General features: G+C 47.4%; 1 protein-coding gene and 1 long non-coding RNA gene across 2 annotated transcripts in view; both read right to left on the minus strand.

The window, feature by feature from the left end:
• The window catches only part of LOC119400542 (thiopurine S-methyltransferase-like), a 164,220-nt gene that overhangs the window by 55,633 nt on the left and 86,504 nt on the right, over window positions 1-22,083 (minus strand). The window lies entirely within an intron of this gene.
• LOC119399266 (uncharacterized) lies at window positions 11,969-20,599 on the minus strand. The gene is made up of 3 exons (XR_007417062.1): window positions 20,508-20,599; window positions 12,163-12,255; window positions 11,969-12,092 (listed from the first exon to the last, which is right to left on the minus strand). It is a non-coding gene; the product is annotated as an uncharacterized LOC119399266 (long non-coding RNA).

Here is a 22,083-nt window from a genome sequence, read left to right on the forward strand (position 1 = left end):
CGCTCGCGACATATTAGTCGCTGGTAGAGCATACAATACGTGAGGTGATGTTATCGATTTGGACTATTATGGAACATGAAGCGACGCCGACAGTAACAGTGACGGCAAAGTTCCGCCGAGAGTGTGCACATAACTGCTACTAAATAAATGCGCTGATAGTGATAAATCGATCCGCTGCTGGCTGCTACAAAAGCCGTACCTACACTGGATGAATGGGGACATCTTGCGGTTGTAGAATTTTACAGGTCCACTCCAAGGCAGGTTTTCTTAACACCTAATATATCACCTAAGGCGAAGCCCTGTATGTCTCATGTCCATGGAGTCTTGAATACAAAATCGACGAGAGCACGAAGCAGTAAAAATTAAAGCAGCTTTGCATTAACGGTGTCAAGCCTGAAGGAAGTGCGGAGCTGGGCAGCCTTCTCTGTCCTTCTTCGGTTTTCTGTTTCTTTCCTCCTCTTTTTCTTTGTTTTGATCCTTTCAGATTTTCTGCATTTTTCTGTCTGTATTTCTATTTATTTCTATTTTTCTTCCTATTTTTCCTTTCCTTCTCTCTCTTTCTATATCTCGCTAGCTTCCTCTTTTTTCTATTTTTATGTGTGGTTTCGCCTGCATTACGCCAAACGACGACTGCATACGGCCGTCCGGGCCTCTAAAGTGATTCGCACTAATACCACCATCAAGGCGCTCGAAGAACAAAAGGAAGAAGACTTTTCCCCGGTGGGAGCGCGCGCTCAATATGCTACAGACGGTCATGCTGTACGTAGTTATGCCTGCGTTACCCCAGGTGATGACAGCGTACGACAGCATACGTTAGCCCGGGCCCCTAAAGTGTCCCACACTTGAAAGCCACGTGACCAAAAGAATTGCTGGAGCCGCGCAAGCTGCGCGCTCAATTTGTCTTGCTGGGAGCGTGAAGCCGAGGCCATTCAACCAAGAAGGCGATCCCCTGGCGTATCAGGTGACAAAAAAAGCTTCTGCGCAGCGGTGCCGGCTGCTGCTGAAATATGCATGCGGCGTTCACGTGACTCGATATACCGGCAGCTCCAGAGTTACGTGGAAAGGGCGGCTATGGAAGGCGCGGAGCAAGGGCTAGTGTATTGTATGGCAGGCGGAAGATGTGTGCAATGCCACAGGAGGCTCGACAGTCACGAAATAAGGTGCGATGAGGCAAATGGCTCGTACAAATATGATTTGGTCTTTCAGTGTTTAGTGCATCCTCACTGAGGCTTTCGTCTTCGAGTCGTCTTAGCGACAGTAAAAGAGACCATAGCAATATACAGCAATGACATATTACCAACCTGGAGCATCTTTCACAAATGCAACTGCTTGTTCATTTAGGTCTGAATTATGCATCCGCTGTCTACTTTTTTTTTCATTTTTGATTGAGCGCTGGTCAAATTCGACAGTTTAGCCTGCGCCATCACTCTAGCATCGCATCTGTGAAACTTCCTGTATACATAGATTTAGGAGCGCGTTAAATAACCTCAGATGACAGAAATAGCGCATATTCACCTAACACACAGTGAGTCATAGTCATATTAGGTTAAATTTGGATAGCATCACCGAGGCGTAGACTTTCTTGGCAGAACATGAACGTGAAGCATTATTTCCCTCCAATACAAACTTCGTCGACATAGCTGCTGAACAACGCCGTTACCTATCTTTGCTGCTAAGTATAGAAAGGCTGCTCTCAACACATCCTGACCTTTCCCTATAGACGTTCGTCCACAACGGCATCTTGCGGTGACGATCCGTGTTCCTGCGCATCTCTCCCAGGTTGTATTGACCTAGCTTCAAGATGCGCCCACTGCCGTGCACCTAAGTGGTGTACGGCACGCGAGTATAACCACATGCTTCATAATCGAACGGCTGCGCAGCCACGCACGGGCAGAAGACAGAAGCCCGAGTTTCAGTCCTGTTATAACCACATGCGCCGGCAATCGTTCTGGCCTGTCCTCTTGCTTTCAACTGTGACACTCGGCACGATTTTAGGCGCGATCACCCGCCGGAGTTAAATCCCCAAGACGGAGCACTTACTATCGGTTGGCGAACACCAGCGGTTGATATCACGTCGAGATGGCACGGATTTACAATGACAAAGTTGACACTGCAACACTCTTGGTATTCGGCAGCGTTGTACCCATTATCTACACGCTGTGTATGTTGTTTCTTCCCCTCAACAATATTCACGAATTTTTATGTCACAGATGAAGATTGAACTTTTCGACATTTCTGGTACTGTTGTTTCTTCAGCTGGCAGTGTGCTATTGTATCCGATTTTACTGTACCCATACGACACCGTACTCCAGTAGAGCTTGCCTATGAGCACAGTAGCCACCACTTGTTTCTGCTAATTGCATGACACAGAAATTAACCTAGTTCTCGATATTGGTATCCTCCTACACCAGTCAGACATTTCTTCAAAGCATCTTTACTTACCTCGGTAGCTCTGATCGTCGTGCTTGAAGGTAGTGAGGAAGTAGGTGTACCCTGGTGCCAGTAAACTCTTCATCAGATTCATGTATCTGGATGTTGAGGAATAGCTAAATTTACTACCGACAGGATAGTAATCAATGAACTCCCAGCTTTGCATTTCGCTGCATGGATACGACATTAAAGACTTGCTGGATTTGACACTACAGAACAGTTGAATACGTTATATTTTATCTCGGACGCACGGAATCTTAAGCTCTTTAGTAGTGCCAAACATTGAGGTATACTTCCTTACGAAGTCCCGTCGTGATAACGTTGGTTCATTTCACGCTGCTAGTGTTTTATTCTCTGGTTCCAGTCACAGATCACATCAAAGGTTATTAATATCGTCCTCAGTAACTGGCTCAACAACAAAAGCTCTATTGTACCGCCCCGTCCGTCCATGCACCGTGCATGGACCACATATTCGCATTATCCGTAAGATTGAGCGGTGTCCTTGTCTTGCGGATACTGGCTGAAGCACCAGGAAATGATGCAAGGACACCACGTCGACAGGGTTGCTGTAACAATACGAAGACGAGGACATTACAACGGCGACACGAACACAAGCGAACGAAGACAGCAGGATTAGGCGAATTATTGATAAAGGAATAAATGTATGCAGTTCCACTCAACGCGAAAACTTAAAAAGTGTCAGAGCAGCGAATCGTCTGCCCTTCGGATACGCTGGCGTTCATGGGCAAGCAAGCGCTCGCGTTACAGACGCGAAGCCTGCTCGGTGTCCATGACGGGAAAAGATACTTTCATTTGCCAATCAGTGCCACCCTCTCATCTCTTTCTCTCCCTCTCTTTATTGTTTCCCTTCTCTTGACCCTCACATCACCCCTCACCCTCTTGCTATATGCTGTACTGTGCGCGGCTATGCGACGCTTTAGCCTTCCCCTCCTCATCACCCTCACATCTCTCCCCACATTCTCTACCCTTTTCCACCCATTGCTATATAATACACGGCTATGCTGTGCTTTACCCTCCGCTTGCTTCTTTTCCCTTCTTCTCACTCTCACTTTGCTTCTCCGCACCTTGCTATACTCGACTGCACATATCCACGTTATGCTTTGCCTTCTTCCTTCCTCATTTCCCTCCTCCTTACGATCATCGCTGCTCCTAATCCTCCATTCCCTTTCTAGCCTAGCCCCCTTCCTGTACTCGCTGCACATGGCTATGCTATACAAGGCGCCTGCGTGACGCCGCCCTCCTCCCCTCCCCTCCTTCTTTGCCTCCTTCTCCTCCTTTCCCTCTTCATCACCTAACATTTATTCTCCTCACCCTCACTTCCCTTTTGCGCCCCCTTGCTGTACTATACTAACATGGCTATGCTATACGTGGTTTTGCCTGCGTGACGCCAAGCGACAACATGAGATGACAGCAGATGGCACCAGACGACTGTCTGTGCCCCTAAAGTGCTCCGCATTTGAAATGAAGTAAATAGACCGTATTGGTGGGCGTTAAGGAAGGCGGTGTGAAATGTACTGCGTGGGAAGACTGGAATTGAAAGTCGGGTGTGATGGTGACAATACGACGACAGTTAGCGACAACGACAGTGGCCACGATGGCGTGGTCAGGACTCTATCATGACGATAGCCTTACAACAATAACAGGATAACAGGGTGAAAAATAAACTTCAGCGACCGCAGTGGTGTAGCCAGGGAAGGGGGGGGGGAGGCATACCCGGGCCCGTGCCCCCCACCTGATTTTTTTTTTTTTTGCCATGGCATGCTGTCACGAGTAAGAGCCCCTCGGAGGCAGAAAGACTACGAAGAAGCGTTGGCGTCGGCACGAGCGCGTGCGTGGAAAAATTCTAGAGCTCGTGGCACGTGAACCGAGCCGTGAAAGAACACAAAGCGGGGTGAGCTGGGATTGTCTGGGTGGACTCGGCAGCGGAAGGTTGCATCGCCAGCCTGTGCACTGGCGACGGGCGTTCGGGTGTGCGGCTGGTGACGCGGGCGTCCCGAGGTGCTGCCGGCGAACGAGACGGCGTTCGAGCAAGACTCCTCGGAGATGCAGCTACCGCGCACCGCATGTACCAGTGTTCCTGACGCAAGCCCCCTTCTGCAGCAGGCCGCCGAAGGCAATCCCCGAAGCGCCACGTCAGCGGTGGAACGCCACGCCGGGTGAAGCAGCCGACGACGACGTTAGGCCTACTGGGCCTAGCAGTCAGGCCAGCTACGACGACCTGCTTGTGTACAGGCGACGGCTGCTGCGTCGAGCTGCAGAGTTGACATCAAGTGTGTGGCGACATCAGGAGCCACGACAGATGACCCGACGGAAACGACGACAGACTGGACATTGGTTATGTATCATGTCCTCAGCAATGCCAAGTAAGGCCAATCCGATGTATCAGTTGTTCTAAGACTGAAGCAGACTATGAGTGGAGCAGTTTAGTTAAATAGCTTATTACAGTTTAAGTTTGTTTGATTGTATTTCTGTACATCTAATATGTATATATATATTTGAGTGCCGTGTGTTCGTTTATTAAATGTGTTTTGGTGTTAACGAGTCTTGGCCGAGTCCATCACCCGCAACCCCCCGAATCCGTGACACATGCAAGCTTAAAATGACACGCGATCACATTTGCCTGCCCGACGCCCACATCAGATCAAGGAGGTGCCCCCCCCCCCCCGCCCCCGAAAAAAATTTTGGCTACACTCCTGAGCGATAGCGAAGAAAGGACCGCGATGGCGCGTTAACGGCGGGCACTGCTGTTTCGTTTAGAAGACTGCCTTTGAGTGACACGAATTTCGTACCAAATTCTTCCAATTTGTGTCCTACACTTGAGAGTAGTAATACAGTATGACATACTTCAGCCGATCTTCCTGGGACTCCATGATACACAGTGTGCCCCGGTCAAACACCACATCCATCGCTCCGGGTTTGGACCTGGAAGCCGACATGGAACACGCTAAGCACGTGTGGCCCAGAACGCAAGTGTGTAGATACGCTAGTCAGGAGGCGCTTATTGATTGGTGTTTCTTACCGTCTTTCGCCGGCACTTCCGAATTTCACATTTCAGTACCATGATTAATAATAATATCTGGGGTTTTGCGTCCCGAAACCGCGACATGACTATGACGGACGCCGCAGAGCTATGCTATGATGGCTCCGGAAATTTCGACCATCTGGTCTTCTTTAACGTGCACTGGAATCGCATACACGGACCTCTACACGGACCTGTGGCATTTCACCTCCATTCAACACCACGCTTTTTGCAGTGATTCTTTCATTTCCTGTTGGCTTGCGCACATATCTCTGTGAGAATTACCATACTAGCCTTTTATAAACGTTAGCTAGAACAAAAAGCCCACTTGCTCGAACATGTGCATGTGAGAAGATTTTTACCCCTAGAGTTGGACAGGGGAGCAACATAAAAGACGACAGGTGCCAAGAGCTAGCGTAAATAATATATATCGAACGACTGCAGTCGTCGCAGCAACGCGATGAATCATTAAAATAACATGAACTTTCGAGAAGTGGTAATAGAAATATTGCAGTTTCTTTTTTATTGTTTTCATTGAACCGGCGGCTACGTCTTGGATCGATTACAGCGACGACAAGATATATAGCTTTAACTGTCGCACGTTCGCGGCCGTTTCTGGAAGTTAGAGCATTTTGACAATGAAGCTGCATAATCACATCTGTCATGAACTCAGTATTTAGAAGACCACATGTTTGGGCTAGCTGCTGATACATGTCAAGAGCTAACTGCGCGCAAATGAAAAAGAAAAAATATGCATAAAAAAGTATTGTGGTAGTAATATTTTGTTTGCCTGTTAGCTGTTGAATTTATTACGTTATGATTATTTTCGCTACAATTAAGTCTTTTATGGTGAACCACCGAGGGGAATGGCTACAAATATTACTTCAATTACAGTGCAAACGAAAGCACGAGGACAAGGCTTTGTCTTCTCTTATTGTCTGCTCAGTTGTGCACTGTGTTTCAATGCAACATGCATCATCCAATAGACGGATCTCAAGCCGGAATATAGAATACAGCTTAAGTCATTTTGACTCGGCACACTGAGTTTCGACCGAGTTCATTATTTCTAATACTAGGGCTAATCCGTTCGTCAACGAAATCTTACACATTCCCAATTTAAAGCGGCGTTCACTGCCAGGGAAGCTTACCTGATTGTTATCGCCATAATTTAGGTGTGTAAAAGATAGGAGACAAGCACGTACAGTCAACCATATAAGTTTGCGGACCACGAGGGCGTGTGGCTGACAGCCTCTTTCCGACGTCAGCATCAATCGACAGTATCGCTACATCCAAGACGCATCGCTCACTTAATAAATGGCCTGGCTCTTTCCTCACTGCGCACAAAATTTCCCATTCCCTTTTAACGCGACGAGCTCTTTGGCAACAATGGTTACGTGTAATTCTATTTCGAGAGAAGACTATCAGCATAACTGCTAGCGGTTGACCGTACGTTACAAGCAGTGCCAGAGAAGAAAGGCTATTTAAGTAATGATCAATACCTTTCAATTAAGCAGAAGTGCTCTACCGTTACTATTTTATAAAGGCGCATATATGGTTTGTGAAGGACATTGCAAAACGACTTGCTAACACGTGTGCGTCCATGGCATGGGCGTACGAGATGCCCGAGCCGCGTCACGTCTGCATTGGTGCTGAATTTTCCACTCTTATCCATATGCAATTTGACCCCGCAACTTTTGTATCCTTGCGAAACTTCCATACGAAAAAAAAAATACAAAGGCTCTTACCTTATGAAGTCGATGACGTCACAGCAGTAAAGGCTCAGGCGCTTGTCCATTGTCTGCAAAAAAAAATTATGCAATAAATTTTTAGCACTTAACCACATACCTGCTGATTTTGGGCAACTTTTAGTTACACGAAACAATGCGATGAAAAATGCTTCAAATGTGAGCGTCGCTCCCAGCCATCATTTCCTCAAGTGGTCTTGTCTTCTTCAAGGAAGCAACAGCGTGCCATTGCGCGTGTATGTCTATGCTTCGTAATAATTCGTAAGTATCTGGGGTTTAACGTCCCAAATTCACGATATGGGGTGCTATGCAGGATGGCCCGAGCTTCTCGGGCACACGAGTTTGCTCCGAGCCCGCCTTACGACGGTCACGACAGGAAGGCAGTGCGGAGCACGCAATAGCAGCGTTGATAAAAACGGCTACAAGAACGAGCATGGCGTCACAAACGCATGCGCGGCATTTGCGGCGGTTTTCAAAGGAATACCGCGTGCGAACGCGTCAGCGCCGCCACTCAGTCAAAAATTTTTACAGTGCAGCGACGTCAGCGTGATTGTCGCGCTATCTTTTTGCCAACTGATGATCGCGCCTCCCACGGGCGTGTTCGTGGGCGTTTGTTCTCTTTCGGAAAATTCTTTCGTTCCACCTAGTGCATGGAAATTTCCACTCTCGAAGGCAACAAGGGCGACCACGCAGCACTCTGGTGCAGCTCGTTTCGCTTCTCTGGAATATTACAGATAAATAAATGGACAGGTTACTGCTATACTTACATTACACGTATGAACATTTTTCGTATTAGCGAATCGGTAGAAACAGTGTCTCCGCAAACAAGTAATAGTAACATTTCTTGCCGCAAATCGCACCAGGGGCACTTGCTTCGTAGCTGTGAGTGGTATGTCGTGAGAGCGGTGAAATTGAATGCGAGGCACCGTAGCCACGTGATGATATAACCTTTAGTTCTTCGTGCGTGTGTGCATAGTCTGTGCGATTAAGCTCTCAGATGAATCGTGCCGCTGGCTGGCGTTGTTGCGTGAGCACTGCTCCTCGCAAGAGGAACAGCGGTGGGCGGACCCGCTCTTCGCCGCGGGCGTCTGTCAGTCAAATAGATTGACGCGCGAACTCGGGCACAAACTCGTTGATTCTGAAAAGGCCCCAGTTCAACTCATGACTGTCATAGTGCCGGTGCGCCTGTCAAGTGTTTCATGCGGTGGACGCTACTCAGCGGCTTCTTTGCATATAAAATAATTTGTTCAGCTTGCAGTGCTTGTGCAGGGCTTGGGCCATCGGTGGAGCTTGTGATCACTTAGCTTGTTCCACCTTTTTACGTGACTCGTCTACTCAGTATGCTTGGTCTGCTTCGGTGTAATCACCGTGTCAGTTCGGTCTCAATATTGGTGCTATTGCTTAGGAAGGTCTTAACTAACATGATAGTGAATAGTCCTTTCTTAATTGTTAACGTTTTAATTACCACGGCATTAATTAAGTACAGGGGTAATTAGCATACCAATAATTAGCACACTCCCAATTAACACGTGCTCGGTGAGTAAGGTCTTCATTATCTTTGTTTTAACTACACACTCCTAATTATCGTCGTGTTAATTAGCATTAATTGATGTTTCAAATACTGCACCAATAATTACTCAGGTTTAATTCGCAAGGTCCTGAATAGTACAGAGGCAATTAGCGCAATCCTAATGAGCACAATCCTAATGAGCACGCTAATAATTAGCGTTGCGTTAATTAACAATAATTAATGATGCCTTGATTACCACGGCATTATTTACACAGGTTTAATTTGCAAGGTCCTGGATAGTACAGAGGTAAGTAGCATATTCGTAATTAGCACGATTCTAATTAACACGATCTCGGCGAGTAAGGTCTTGATTATCTTGGTTTTAATGGCACGTTCCTAATTAGCGTCATGTTATTTATCATGATCTCAATTACCTTGTCTTTAGCTTTACACGACTTCATAAGCATGGTCTTAGTAAGACGTGGCTTAGTTAGCTCGACCTTAGCAAGATTTGGCCTAATCAGCTTCGTCATAGCACGTCCTGACTTAGCTAGGTATACCGCCCAGCCAATTAGCTAATCAGCCGGGCGCACGTGCTCTGGGACCGAGCAGACGATGAAGAAGAGAATGACAAGGGCGCTCGCTGGCCGAGCAACGCGCTAGAATGTACAGGCCGACCATGGTTATTATACACGTGGCCTCGGCGATTAGCTCTAGCCGCGGTGTTGTAAGGCGCTCGGTCGGAACTAATCTCGGAGGCCACGGTGCTGATTATTCTAAAGGATACTTGCTGCAGACATTAAACGCTTGAAAATGAATTCAAACGGCCCGCGCACACATAAAAAAATATAGTTGGTAGAGCTTTCTGCCACTTTTCCTGCACTCAGGGGAACGACAAACAAATGAAAGAGGTGCCTCTAGTTTTGCGACACCACCCAACCTTCTCGACCGCCCTTGACGTGAAGCCGCGCTCCATCGTAACCAATGGAACGAATTGCGCGCTGAGGGATGGATTTCACCTTATCGTACTATTAGCTTGCTCAAAAGTGGGTGTCGCCAGATCTCGGAAAGATGCCGAGTTTCGCCAAACTCGGGCCATCCTGCATAGCACCCCTGATTACGAGAGACGCCGTTGTGGATGGCTCCGGAAACTTCGACCACCTGGGGTTCTTTAATGTGGAACCAAATTTAAGTACACGGGACTCAAGCGTTTTCACCTCCGCGGCTGCCGCGGCTGCCGCTCCGTGGCCGCGGCTGCCGGGACTCGATTCCGCGACCTCGTGTGAGCAGTCGAGCGCGAGAAGCACTAGACCACCGTTGAAGGTAATCGTGAATACTTCGTATATTCTTCCCTAACCAAAGGGCGGAGGAGAGGGCAAGTGCAAAAACGGGGTTTGGGGAGAAGAAAAGGCAGGGGTAGATATTGCGATAACTGGGTGTGCTGAATCGAAGTTATGACGGGCCACATTAAAATGCCATGTCTGCGTGACTGCCGTTTCATCTAACATAACAGGCTCTCCTGTTTCGCTAAAGTACTGTTTGTGACAAAGTTCTAGCAAGGAGATAATCTGTTAACTAGAAGAGGTAAAACAAGATTTTATGTGATAGATGTAATCGCTTCCGGTACATTTAATTATACCGTCACTGTGAAGGTGTTTGTAAGTCTTACATATCTCAACGAGAACGAGCAGTTATGAGGGCACTATAATCAGGGTTTCGTCCAACCCGTCCAGGTGATGGCGTTTTCATAAATATTACACCATTTCGCGCTAATGGGGACCATGAGGCGATGCGAAACCGGAGCACTTGCGCGATCGCGTTCCGTTGGCATTCGATGGGCATGCTACCGACCTCGCGTCGTGGAACGCGAAGAGGAACGCTACGCGCGTCTTGTCTTCCATCTAGCCTGGCCCTTAATTCTCACAGGGCGAGCGGGGAACGTGGTCGAGAGGCGCGCGAGAGGGGCGCAGTGTAAGAGAGAAGAGAGAGGGGAAGGGGCGCTCATGCGCTGGCGCTCATCGCGGCGTTGCGCAGGAGAAAATTTCGGCATGTCTATCTCGCGTTTCAGAGGAAGAATGGAGAGGGGGAGGGGAGGGGGTAAGTGGAGAGGGAACGTGCAGATGGGAAAGAGGAGAGATAAAGTGGAAAGGAGAAGTGGTGAGGGGGAGGATAGAAAGGTTGTGGAGAGGGTATGCGCATGCGCAGTAAGGGTGGTCACGCCGCACACCACCACCACCGGTTTGAACTCCGCTATCAGATGCTTCGCATCTAATAGACAAATAGGCAAAGTTTTGGTGCATTGGCGCATCGACGGTGCCGGTGGAAGCGCCGGCTTTGGCACGACGTTGAGTGATGTATCCTACGGCGTCTGGGGCGCCTGCGCGAGTACGCGTGGCGGATAGCAAAGCATCGGTTGCAGGTGGACAAGTTCGCCCTGCTCTGCGACTTACCGGAAGCGGCTACCTACGTGATGGCAAATAAATTGCCCACAGGTTCTCCAGGCAGGGTACAGCTATTTCGCCTAGCCTGATGTGGGCATAGGTTATTAATGATCCTCGCGGGATATAGCACACCCAGGACTATCATATTAAACAAGAAAGTGGATGAGGCCATGATATCACGAACGACGAAAGGTAAATATCGAAGAAGTAAGCACTGGTGAGTTCTTCTAACGGCTCGGTAGGCCAAATAATGTAGGAGTACAGCACAGACGATTTTACTTGCGCCTCAATAGAAAGCATAGCCAAAGCAGGTCGCGATGAAGCTGTATGCATCCTAACCATCGTTGAGGCAATGCTTCATTGCCTCCATATTAGCTTGCTGAAAAATGGGTAAAAGAAATCGCGTGGTATTTATAGTCCAAAACTGGTAGATTATTGTGTTGTTGGCTCAGAGTTTTTAGATAGCCTGGGAGTTCAAAACGAATAATGATTTCGGTAAGCGGAGATCAAGCTTTGCTACTTACTTGAAGAAATGCCCTAAAGCGAAGGCTTTCCTAATTTCATCATTGCTGGTGGCCAACAGTTTCGGTGGAATCAAGATTATTGCTAACTGAAGTGACAGGTACGAGAAATAGCCTTGCTATTCTTCAGGCCATAGAAAACGTGTATGTATGGGCTTGAAAAATACATTATATGTTGATCTTACTGTTATTCTTGCGATCTTGCTGCCAAGAGATTTGTGAGCAATTCTACTGTGCCTAACAAAAACTAAGCCTATCATAATTTTCGAGCTCACCTGAAGGATTGGACACTTTGTAGTTGGGCAATAAACTTCAGTGGCCGTGAACTCGTTTTCTTGGAAAAAGTCATTGATGGCTTGCCGCGTAATTTCTACACCCACGACAGTGTGGCCCCTCTCATAGAACCTGTGAGTGAATAATATAGCGAAGAAGCAATATTTACACTTGCAATGACAGACTAAGACTAGAAGCTCACCATTTAATTTCACGCATTTTCCCGCACATGGGAATGAATACACGGAGTTTCTTGTTGGCGGCGGTGAATTCATCTTCAATTTCTTTAAGATACCTGAAATGACCCAATATTATACAATAAGTGATCGAAATGATTTCCCTTCACCTTGCGTTGCATCTCAAGGTAGTTTTACCGGGAAAGATATACCATTTTAGTAAGTTTACTTCAACATATGCATGAGAGATTTTCTCAATATCTAACAATACAAGTGATGCGTTGCTTTAATATTATGCGTTAAGCTATCAAGCAGTTATAGTACCCAGAACGAATTAGAGAGAATTTCCACATGTGTTTCAGAAAGGCAAGTGCAATAGTGGAATTACTTTGTCTAACCTTAGGTTACGATTACTCAACTTTGATGATCAGCCAGTACGTTCTCATGGATGTTGCATGAGAATCACCTGAGGCGTACATTGCGCGAACAGCAAATTATCGTGGCAAGTTGTTGAGTTTTGTACCAATTGTAGCTGTATACAGCTCTACCGTAGCAGTGTACACACTGCTGTGAATAGTTCGTGCTGTTCCTAACCACAAGAAAGGAAATATTTTTCTACGCCGTATAGATTTTCTGGCACGACACACCGCTCTCTCGCAGTAGAGTATGTAGTGCTTCAAATAAATTACATATTGTTCTAAACACAATAGTTTAATCTAATTGCTTGAGAGTGTCTCTTTGGAAACCGCGTTAGAAACAGGAAAACATCAGCTATATATATATATATATATATATATATATATATATATATATATATATATAGTCACGTCGTCGTGACGTCGTCGAAGGCAGCAGTCAGCACGTCAGAGATGAAACTTTATTTGGCCGAACTTGTGTCCGGGAAACTGAAAGACAAACTACAGCAATGCACTGATAGCGGCGGACAGAGCGTCGACCGTCGATCAAAGCGCATCGGCATTTAAAGATGTGCCGTCGAATATTCCAGCGCTACCGCCGGCTGTCGTGCAAATTCTAGAGTAAACTCGAGCGTGCGCGTCTTGCGCGCAATCTTAACAAAACGATCTACAATGATCGCGAAGCTTCTCGAACAATGAGGCGCGGTTCGCGCTGAGCGTTGCTGACAGTCTTTGTGGCCGAAAACCGAAAAAAGCAAAAGTGATAAAGAAACGCACGTGGCAATGCCCCCCTCTGAAGAAGCATCGTCCCGATGCTTAAAACAGAACACGGGAGGGGGGGGGGTGGCCAATACATGCAACAATAAATAGCAAGAATAAAGCAACAAAGTGCAATAAACAATAAGCACAAGCAAGAAAGTACAATAACAAAGGAAAATCATAGTATATATGATATATATATATAATATATATATATATATATATATATGTTACGGGTACGGTTGAATTATGTTTATTTACAGGGCGGGTTGATGGTCAGGGAATGATGGCGTCGGTAGGCTCGACCAGTTCATGTCCTCTTCTTCTTCTTCTCGCTCGGCTCATACCCGTTTCATTCCCCGGTTCCCAGACGAAGCCCGCTGGGCGAGTCCGAATCACTTAGTATGTGTAGAGTGAAACCGCTTAAGACGGGCAACATGTACCAGCTGGGTCCGGCTTGACCGACGGCCAGCTGACGTCAAGCGCGCCACCACGTACGTCAAATCGCTCAAGCGATCAACGATGACGAACGGGCCCGTGTACTGGGGTAAAAACTTTTCGCATAAGCCACGTTTACGTTGCGGGGTCCACAACCACACGAAGTCTCCTTTACAGTACGAGACAGCCTGATGGTGGCTGTCATAGCGTTCTTTCGATCGCTGCTGCGATGCACAGTACGAAGGCGAGCAATCCGCCGGCTTCTTCGGCAAGACACAGCGTTCTGGCGACAGAGTAGTCGCTATGAAAGTCAAACGGTAGTATCGTGTCGATGCAGCATAGCGGTGGACGTGCGTAAAGGAGGTAAAATGGACTGTAATCGGTCGTCTCATGCTGCATGCAGTATTATAAGCATAAGTGATGAAGGGGAGAACATCATCCCAGTCTTTGTGGTCGGAAGATACGTACATGGCCAACATGTTAGTCAGAGTTCTGTTCGTACGCTCTACAAGCCCATTCGTCTGAGGGTGATAAGGCGATGAATGGCGGAACTGCGAATTGCACAGACGAACCAGTTCTTCTACGGCGTCCGCGACGAACTGACGACCACGATCACTAATGATCACACGGGGAGGACCATGTCGAAGAATAATAAATCGAAGCAAAAACATTGCAACGCACGCAGCTGTCGAAGATGGTATGGCCGCCGTTTCTGCGTAGCGGGTCAGATGGTCGACACATACATCACCCATCGATTGTCGTTAGATGAATGTGGAAATGGGCCTAAAAGATCAATACCCACTGTTCAAATGGTAGACGAGGCCGGTGACAGTGGTGGAGAAGGCCTGGCGGAGAAGTCGAAGGGCGCTTGTAGCGTTGACACTGTTCGCAACTTGCGACATAGTGCTTGACGGTGTCTCGCATTCTGGCCAGTAAAAGCGCTCCTGTATCCGGTTCAAAGTTCTGATGAACCCGAAGTGACCAGCGGTCGCATCGTCGTGCATGGCTCTCAGTATTTCCAATCGCAGACTCTGTGGGCACGACCAGAAGGAAGCGTGCGCCTTTAGCCGAATAATTCGTCTTGTTAAAGCAAGCCGTCACGGACACAAAGCGACGGTGGCTCCAGGACGCGTTGCAGCGACGCATGTGGTTCCAAACCAATATCATTTTTTTGTTCTGTCTTGAAAGTCGTCGCGTCTGGGAATGTGGCAGAAATTGTGGGCAATGCAGTCATCAAAACTGTCTTCATCACACTCGGTCGTCGTCAGAGGAAGGCGGGACAGACAGTCTGCATCGGCGTGGGTGACGTCCAGACTTGTACGAGATGACGAAGTCGTACTCCTGTAGTCGAAGCGCCCAACGTGCAAGTCGTCCACTGGGTCACGGAGATTCACCAGCCAGCATCAAGCGTGGTGGTCGGTGACGATTGTGAACGGGCGTCCGTAGATATAAGGTCGAAATTTGTGTACCGCGAAAACAGCTGCCAAGCCTTCTTGTTTCTGTCACGGTATAATTGCGCTCAGCCTTACTGAAAGAGCGGCTAGCATAAGCCACGACGTGTTCAGCCCCTTGATGACGCTGCACTAGTACGGCACCGATGCCGATGCCACTAGCCTCGGCGTGCACCTTCTGTCGGCGAAGAAGCATCGAAGTGACGCAATATAGGCCCCGACGTTAGCAGAAACTTTAGCTGGCGGAACGCCTCGTCGCAAGCCGAAGTCCACTTGAAAGGCACGTCTTTTTGGAGAAGACATGTTAGGGGATGCACCACGTCTGCGAACCTTGGAACGAATCGACGAAAAATACGAGCATAAGCCCAAGAAGCTCCTCAGCTCCCGCACGGACTTAGGTGGTTCGAAAGAGCTGACGGCCTCGATCTTTCGTGGGTCTGGCCTCACACCGTTTTTGTCCACGAGATGCCAAGTACTAACGTCTCCGTTTCACCGAAACGACATTCTTTGAGTTTAGGATCAAGCCGGCCTTTTCTACGCAATCCAAAACGAGACTGAGGCGTCTGTTATGCTCGTTCAGTGTGCTGCCAAAAATCACCCACATCATCGAGGTAACACAAACAAATTTCCCATTTAAGTCACGAAGTATAGTGTCCATAAATCGTTCGAACCGTTGCTGGCGCACTTACAAAGGCCGAACGGCATAACATTAAATTCATAAAGGCCGTTCGGGCGTCACGAAGGCCGTTTTTCTCCTTGTCGTTTTGGGTGCATGGGTATCTGCCCAATACCCTGATCGCAAATCCAGCGACGAAAGTAGGCAGCGGAATGTAGGCAGTCGATGACATCATCAATCTAGGAAGCGGATACACATCCTTTTTGGTGACCGGGTTTAGTTTTCTGTAATCAACACAGAACCGCCACGATCCATCCTTCTTCTTTACCAAGATCACTGGTGCTGCCCACGGACTAGATGACTCTTTCACAACGCCCTTTCGTAACATATCAGTCACCTGTTCTGCTATAACTGTCCTTTCTGTCGAAGACACGCGGTATGGCTTTTGACGAATCGGGTGTGCAGATCCGGTGTCAATTCTGTGGTGAGCACGAGAACGTGGTAGTGAAGCCTCCGTGTCCCCTTGTGTGAAATCGAAGACAGAAAGATGTGTCAGAAGGACTCGTGCAAGAGCGTGGCGTTCATGTGAGGGCAGCGACTTGCTGATCATCCGTAAGACCTGTTCTTCAGAACTGCTTCGTTGAGGTCGCTTTTTTGAGACTGCTCCTCCTCGCTTAAAACTGTAATAGAGCTGTAAGTAACTTCGTCAAATTTAGCGAGCTTCATATCGCGCGGGAGAATAGCAGGCACCGAAGAACAATTGAAAGCCCACAAATTTGAGGCTCCATTCACAACAGTCACGAGAGAACGCGGCACAAGTACATCTTTCTTCACGCAACCCGTCGCAAGTGGTTGGGTTTGGGCGTCGAACGATGAAAGGTCGGACGCAGCAACATTAACAGGAACACGCGATAGAGACCACGGCGCTATAAGCGAATCATTCGATACGACAAAATAGTTTTCCTCTGGTAAGGATGTATCGGTAAGAGTAGAGAGAAGCGCGCCATTCAACGTAATTTCGCCTGTGCCACAGTTAACGGAAGCACCACAGTCTTGAAGAAAGTCGATCCCGAGAATCACATCATGAATGCACCGTGGTAGAACAAGAAATTCCGTGATGAGATGTTCTTCGCCGAATAAAACACTTGCAACACAAATACCAAGGGGAACAAGACACTCTCCGCTGACACCACGAAATGTCACACCACCATTCCACGGGAACATAACTTTCCGACCAAGCCTTTTCTTTGAAAGTCACACTCATGACGGAAACGTAGCACCAGTATCGCTAACGCAGTGACAGGTACACTACAATTAACACACACACTTTGTTCTTGACCATCACAATAGGAAGAAGGAGTAGTTTGCAGAGACGGAGACTAGGCCGGCGACCTACCTCCATCGGCACGCGCGGCTAGTTCCCGACGATGGTGGTGACGTAGAACGTCGCGTGGTGACGGTGAACGGCGTGGCGTTGGTCGGTGGCGTAAGGCTACGGTCGGAAGCTGGCGAGTCACTCTTCTGGTTGTAATGACGGAAGGTAATTCCTCGGGTGGCGAGCCTGTGGTGTTTACTTCCCTAAGTCTCTGTCGGCACAATGGTCGTCCTAATGCCTTCGTTCTAAGGTTTAGGCCAAGGCGTGGTGAGGCCGTATACTTTGCCTTGGCGTCGCCGGCGACAAAACGAGAGATCGATGACCTACGGCACCACAGCTGTAGCAGACAGGCGATGGGCGACCGACGTTGTAGGCTTCGGGATAAGCTCTGGGACGCTGCGTGTAGAAAACACGGTCTTCGGAGTGCCGATTCGTGGTAGTATCCCTACGAGTGCGTTGGTCGTGCGTCATGTCATTGGGCAAGGAACTTTCGGTGCTGTCGCACCTGGTCGACTCGAAAGTCTGCGCCGCCTGACATGGCCGACCAATGCGGATACAGCCGATGCAGGTTCGTGGTGTTGGTTAGAAGCGCAACCAGGCTGTTCGACATCCGCCGATTTGGTGTGTCGTTCCAGTTCTTCGCGGACAATTTGCCTCACAATTGCGTCGGCTTCGGCGTAGACCTAACGGCAGCGGCTCCGTCGTCTCGATCGAAGTACCCGCACCTCCACCACAAAGCTGTTACGGGTACGGTTGAATTATGTTTATTTACAGGCGAGGTTGATGGTCAGGGAATGATGGCGTCGGTAGGCTCGACCAGTTCACGTCTCTTCTTTTCTTCTCGCTCGGCTCATACCCGTTTCAATATATATATACATATATATATATATATATATATATATAGAATATATATATATATTATATATATATATATATATTATATTACTGAAACTCTTGCATCACACGGCCGGCCAGCATATGCGCTACGTACCGCCTAGCTTACTGTTCTTCCATTGTAGAATACGTGGTACCTAGAATCATTTTCTTTTTCTTTGACAGCGAAAGCTGTTATGAGATCAGAATAACGGCCATTTTTGGCGCCGTAGTTGTCCGCCGCCGCTGCCGGTGTCCGTAACCGCTATCGCGCGACATGAGAAAAAAAATATAAACAAGCAAAAATATCCAGGATGGAGCAGGGTTCGAACTCGCACCTCTGCGTGGTAGCCCAGTATTCTACCTCAGTGCCATGGCGGCGCTGGAAACTGCTTTGCAAAATGACCCTACACAGGCTTCGTGTCGGGAAGGAACCACATTAACATGTGTAATAGAGCATGGTGGAAGAGTGAAATAACAACCAAAGTCACCAACGCGAATTTTGTAACAGGCGTCACACAATGCGAATTGTGCAACGCGTGGTTTGTTGAATGCTTCCAACCCATTAAAAACGGCTCTGCCATAATTCTTCATCGTCATCGGAGCATAACAAAGTGAACATAATGCTTACAGGCGTTTAGCGGATGCCACGGCAGAATGACGGAAAATGGCTTAGTGGCTGCTTCCCTACTTCCCAAAAATTAGGATGATTTATAGCGTAGTGGTTCCTGCAAGTGCACTTGCATTGGTTGCCAAGGAAGCCCAATAAGCCCCCACGACCCATTTCCTCAGGGTCTGAATAAAGTTATTTCCCTCCGTCTCTCTCTTTCTTACGTTAACATATGTATATAGCGTGGTAGGAGAGTGAAATAAAGACCGGGCGTCGCACAATGCGAATTACGTAACTAGTGGGTCGTTTAATCTTCCAAAACCATGACAAAGGACTCAGCCATAATTATTCATCGTCATGAGCAGTCGCATCACAAAGTGCACATTGCCTACATACTTGTAGCTGGTATCCTCGCCTTCTGCGCAGAATGAAGAATAAGGCGTAGGAGTGAGTGCTTTCCCACTTCACAAAAATATGATTTAGTGCGTAATGGGGAACTTGCTAGCGAACTTGTTTTAGTAGACCTAATATAGTTTATAACAGGCTCCAGAAATGCCAGTCTTCCGGCGTTTGCTGTGGACTATGCTGCGCTGTCCGCGCACGCCTGGCGCTTTCTTTTAACGACAGAACATTAGTGTTTTGCTTTAGCGGTTTATTGGACAACCTACCGTTCGCCGGTAGTAGAGTACGTAAGGGCAGTCTGTCGAGCTGTTGGTCTACCATTATTAACTAAATAAGCAAGAAAAATTAACACACACACGCACACACCAGAAAGAAAACACCAACAGAAGAGGACGAACCCTAATACGTTCCTGACACCTGCAAATAGTAACATCCGCAATAATTAACGATTAAAGGCGTAGCTCCCCCATACAATTTTATTTATTCAAATTTAACATCCTGACGCGTACGTGACACTATGCTCATTCCTGTAATCCGTTATCTTCTCGTGGCAAATTACTGTTTATTCGTCAAACATTGTTTATTACGGTGCCACGCTGCCTAGCTCTACAACACTTTAAAACCGGCCAGTTGTAGACAATATTCGTAGGTGTCTGGCAATGGCAAAAGCGTGGAGCGCATCTCACGCTACAGTTACGAAGTACGAGACACGGATTATTCATGCAGGAAGCGCTGCGTGAACCTATTGTCTTCACCCGTGTTCATCTCTGTCGAATAGACTAGGCAAGCTAATTGATCATAAAGTAATATTTTGGTTCGTTGTCCTCGCTATTACTGATTCATTAAAAAATTATGATACTCTGGTATTACGCGTCGAATAACCCCAGCAATGGTGCCTAGCATTATGCTCCAACAGTATACAAGGCATTGTTTTGATGCGACTTCTTGGCCACCTGAATCCGCAAGCGAAATAAGAATTCTTATGTAGCTGTACGTCACTTTTAATAATCGGTGCGGTAGCCCAGTATCTATCCGCCGACAGCTCAAATACCCCGCGCAGCAAGAAATACAATTTCTCTAGCGTTGCTCAAAGTGAGCGCGCGCGTTGACATTGAGAATCTTTCCATACCTTGTTATACAAAACACAACAATATCCTCTCTCGCTAGCATAGAATAAACGCTTCCGATAGATCCTACGCATTATGAAGCTTATTTTCAGATTTCCAGCTGTAAAGGCGTCGTTCATTTTTGAGGCAATCGGATCACAGAAGCACGCTGTAAATTGGCATAAAAGAGGCCTGCTTAAGGGCAAGTCTATGTCGCAAAGAAAAGAAACAAGCGACTTTTACGCAACCTCTAGCCGCGTCTGTAATACGTGAGCAAATTTTCTTTTCCGAACGTGCATCTTGTATTTCCTGCATATATACTCACGGATGAACTGAAGGTCTGTGGAAAGGAATGATGTGGTTCGCCCAGCGCTGAGTCCAGTATTCGACACCGGTGGTCTTCGGAAGCGACATGGCATTCGGCGCAAACAACTGTAATGAAGGACTCGAGCCGTATATATACAAAATCCCGGCTGCATTATGTAAAAAAACAAAAAAAAAAAAATGTTACGCAAGTAGTCCCTAACTCGTTTGCCCATAGGCAAAACGTCAAAGGCACATACGAAGCATTGATAAAAAAAAGCTGCATTAATGAACTACGTCGCGGTGGACATGGTCTATTAATGTTTTCGTCTGGAGCAGCTGTCGCACTGCGGCCGTTCACTACGGTGAAACGGCGGCTTCACTGTACCCGCGTCGCGTAATAATAAAAATCTTGTTATTACCTGCTGTTAGTAGATCTGTGAATGTTGCGCACGCGCTGGATTTTTCATCTTGAAAACATATGCACGACTCATTCACCATAGCTGCCAGAGTGTTTGAGCCCTTCTTTAAGCGGGAACAAACAAATCCTGGTGCTGTGCTTTGTTTATTTCCACATTCCAGCTGAGTGCATTTCGCCAAGGTCAGGAAGCGCAGAAAAGAAGCAGTATTCGAGATGAGAGTTGCGCCACTTTGTAGTAATTTGTTTATTCCGGTAATATCCAATTATGCAAACCAAGAATGTTGGACAAGAGGAAGAAACGAAGAAATTGCAACTGGGTTCCCTCTGATTTCTTTGCTAGTCGCTCATGCTTTGTTGAGGCGGCAATTATATACGACCCGGGGAAAAAAACTGTATTGATGCATATTGATATGTCCCCGGGCAGATTACAATTTGGCAGAAGGGAAGAACAAACTGATACGATCTTCACACCGTGCTGATGAATGAGAGACATGAACAAGCGCACTAACGTATCCGAGCTGCACATGGGAACGGGTAGCTCCACGTGTTCTGATTAATTGCCAGCCGCAATATACATTAACTTTTACAGTCTTCCGAAGTAAAGCTGCACTCCAGTGAGCCTAATTCTGGAAACAGTCGTGATGAGAACATCCCACTCCGGGAAAAACGCTAAGAATGCAATGCAAGACCGCTATCTTCGTCGCTTGTCACATACGCTGTACGACCACGATCGAAGTTCTCCGCAGTCCTCCACTTAGGCGTCTCTCGAAACCAGAGCCGCTTTAACTAAGAAGTTAAACACCATAACCAACGAAGTTCTCGCTACGAACGCAGATACTTCTAGTGCAGGAAGAAAAATCATTTGGGGCTTTCAAATCGCTCGAGAAGAAGTCGGGCAATCATGTTTCATGTTACATGACAACTGAACGCGACGCTGCGACACTCTTACCGGGCTTCAGAACAATGTAATATAGACCTTTTTCAACGCAGATGACGAACGCCTCTTCTCAAGACTGTTGCACGGGAGAATAAAAGCTGACGTCACAGCCTCAGTAGTGGATTTTTGGGGGGTCAAGGATATTAACAATAACCCTGACAGAACTATGGCAGCGCCAAGAAAACCTTCGTTGACAAGGTGCATAGTACAACTTTTTTCGAGTAAAGAAGCTTCACAAGC

Source organism: Rhipicephalus sanguineus, chromosome 7, assembly GCF_013339695.2.
Source record: "Rhipicephalus sanguineus isolate Rsan-2018 chromosome 7, BIME_Rsan_1.4, whole genome shotgun sequence".
NCBI classification, from domain to species: Eukaryota; Metazoa; Arthropoda; class Arachnida; order Ixodida; family Ixodidae; genus Rhipicephalus; species Rhipicephalus sanguineus.